This window comes from Etheostoma spectabile, chromosome 14, assembly GCF_008692095.1.
Source record: "Etheostoma spectabile isolate EspeVRDwgs_2016 chromosome 14, UIUC_Espe_1.0, whole genome shotgun sequence".
Lineage (NCBI taxonomy): Eukaryota > Metazoa > Chordata > Actinopteri > Perciformes > Percidae > Etheostoma > Etheostoma spectabile.
The window spans coordinates 21720472-21723178 of NC_045746.1; the positions used below are offsets into that span (position 1 = coordinate 21720472).

The 2707-nt window shown below is 41.9% G+C and overlaps 1 long non-coding RNA gene across 1 annotated transcript in view; it reads left to right on the forward strand.

The window, feature by feature from the left end:
• Positions 1-2707, forward strand: part of LOC116701563 (uncharacterized) — a 17673-nt gene that overhangs the window by 2553 nt on the left and 12413 nt on the right. Inside the window, exon 2 of the long non-coding RNA XR_004334950.1 lies at positions 1152-1160. This is a non-coding gene — a long non-coding RNA (uncharacterized LOC116701563). The remainder of the gene's footprint in view (positions 1-1151; positions 1161-2707) is intronic.

Sequence of the window (2707 nt, forward strand, 5' to 3'; positions counted from 1 at the left end):
ATACATACACAAAACAAAATTATTTGTAATTTCTACAAATACGTACACAATGGCTGTTAAACATAAGAAATTGAGGCTGAATGGATTGAGTGCAGAATGTGCAAAAATATATAGTATGTGCAATGGGCAGCTGTATAGCCAAGGGGAAATCACTGGGAACTACCACAGAGGCAGTTTTCTTTTATTCATTTTTTAAGATTATTTTTGAGCTATTTTAGGCCTTTATCTGATAGAACAGTTTAGCCCAGTAACATCTAGAAACCAATACTCGTATGCATGTAGGCTTGTCTTTCTTCATCCATTTGGCCTCTGAAATTAAAATGTCAAACACAAGGGGCTAGGGTTGGGGTGGTGGGGGTTCTGAGCATGAGATCAAACAATTTTACAGTCATAAACAGTGTGAAAAGAAAGGCAAACAATTTCTGGAATAAGTATTGAAAATGAAAAATCCCCAAGCCCTCTGAGGGAATATCCCACAATGCGCGGGGGCGTCTCTTTTTCATAGTTCCATGTATTTTCTCAAGGAATGTATGCGTTTCATGTCCAGAGGGAATGACAGTACAGATGGCAAGGAAGAGCTTTCATCTGGAAAAACCTGCCTCCAGTAAGGATGCTGGTACATGAAGTAAAAAGGAAGGACACGTAGTCATTCAATTTCTGGAATGAGGTGCAATTGTGTTGTTTTTTCAAGATTATTTTTAGGGGCTTTTCCCTTTATTTGATAGTGACAGGGGATCAACAGGAAAAGTTGGAAAGAGATGGGGGTTGGGGGGGGGGGGATGACTCGCAGGCCCCGTCCTAGTCGAGCAAAACCCTGGCCGCTGCAAGGGACTCTTACTGGGTGAGCTAGAGGTCACCCCTGGGTGCAATTTTTAAAGGGAAACTCATTTTCCAAAAATACCAATTAGTAGAATACATAACTTGCATAGATTGCAGACTGAGCTTTCTATCTTGGCGTGACACTCTGTAAATGTAGGAAATCAATTTACCCCATCCAGTTGAGGACAGAGTACAAAGGTTTCTACTCTCTCTGCCACAGCAAACCTCCATTAGCTCGTGTTAACTACAGAGGAGGAAAAAAACAATGGAAGTGCTGGGGGGAAAAGAGGGTAATTGGCTCTGACTCTCTCCCAAGCAGCGGCAACAGCCAGTGTGTGATTGTGCAGCGGCCTGCTGCTACTGGGAAACATCCTCGCCAGCACAGGGATGAGAGCAGCTTATTACACGGGGAGCAGCGCTGAGTGGCAGCTACAAAGGTGGAGATTCTGAGGAATGATAATTATCTTTGAAAGTGGGAACGCTCCAATGGGGGGGTTAAGGGCAGAGTTTGAATACAGCACGCTGTCAGTGAGCGGAGTCAGGAATTCTTTCTTTTACTTTTACACCCGCGAGACACTTTGAACCTGAAAATTACAGGAAGATCTATTTTTGAAATTCATCCTTGTAGGTAAAGCTGACGTGTAAGCACGTCTCATGTAGATTTTATGCGTGAAAACAAAAACACTTAATATTCTTAACAAGCGTTCAGAAACTGACAGAAGTGCTGGTATTTGCAGGCGGGTGTCCAGAATGACTTTATTAATGGCAATAGTCTTATTTTTACACAGGGAATATGCTCGACAGAGGGAAAGCCATGACACACAGCAAGTTGGATTCTTTGCCTTCATTATTTTCTTATACGCTGTGACTTTAACCCGTTCTCACTCCGAACACGTGAAATACAGATGTTTGGACAGTGGCTGTCCACATCTGATGTGACGAAAAAGGCACCCTTGGGCGTATGTGAAGAACGCACCAGGGAGACCAGCATGTGGACGGGGTTTAGCAAGTAGTATGCATAGATTGTGTATATATTGATGGACAGAGCATCCGGTTTGGCAAAGTGCTGCAACTGCGGAAGTGTCTTAAAGCTGCATTCTGTAATTCTTCTTAATATTAACGGTCTATGGTAGTATGTAAGGGGGAAATTCTGTATAGGGAGGGTGGTCGGGGGGGTGGATGGGTCAAACACAGGACTTTCACCCCAACCCTGTCTCCTTGGTTGGTTTATGTCTAATCACATTGAAGTGATAACAGAAATCACAGAAACACATTCTCACTCCCATCTCGTAAAATACGTTGTTATTGACGCTTTGACGTCATAACACGCGGCAATAACAGGTCGGTTAAGGACACGCGTGCTTCTCTAGTGTTTTTGATGCAAAACCTTCAGCTGTTATTGCACTCTTTAAAGGTTTTAATGGGGTCGATGTTCACCCTACAATGTTAAATGTGAAAGAAACGTTTGTTGGAAAAATCTGTTTTTCGCTACATGCCAAAAGCAAGAATAAGGCAACTGGTCAACTCTTTCTACACGACGTTAGGAGTACGCCTGCTGCTTCATCGTACTGGTCTTCAGATGTCAAAGAGATGGATTGTTGGGAAAATGTTGGGCTATTGCCGCACAAGTTTTTCTTAACCAACAAAGTTAAGGAGATATCCTTTAAAATGCTCCACAGATTCTACCCAACTAACCATTATCTGTAAAAAATGAAAAAAGACATTAATGTCAGCTGTACTTTTTGTGGAGAACTAAATGAAACACTGGCTCATTTATTTTGTACTGCCAATATTCCAAGAAACTATGGAGCGGATTATCACATTTTATTGTTGTTCATATTTACCTTCATTTTACATTACATTGGGAAAATGTATTGTTTGGATTCAC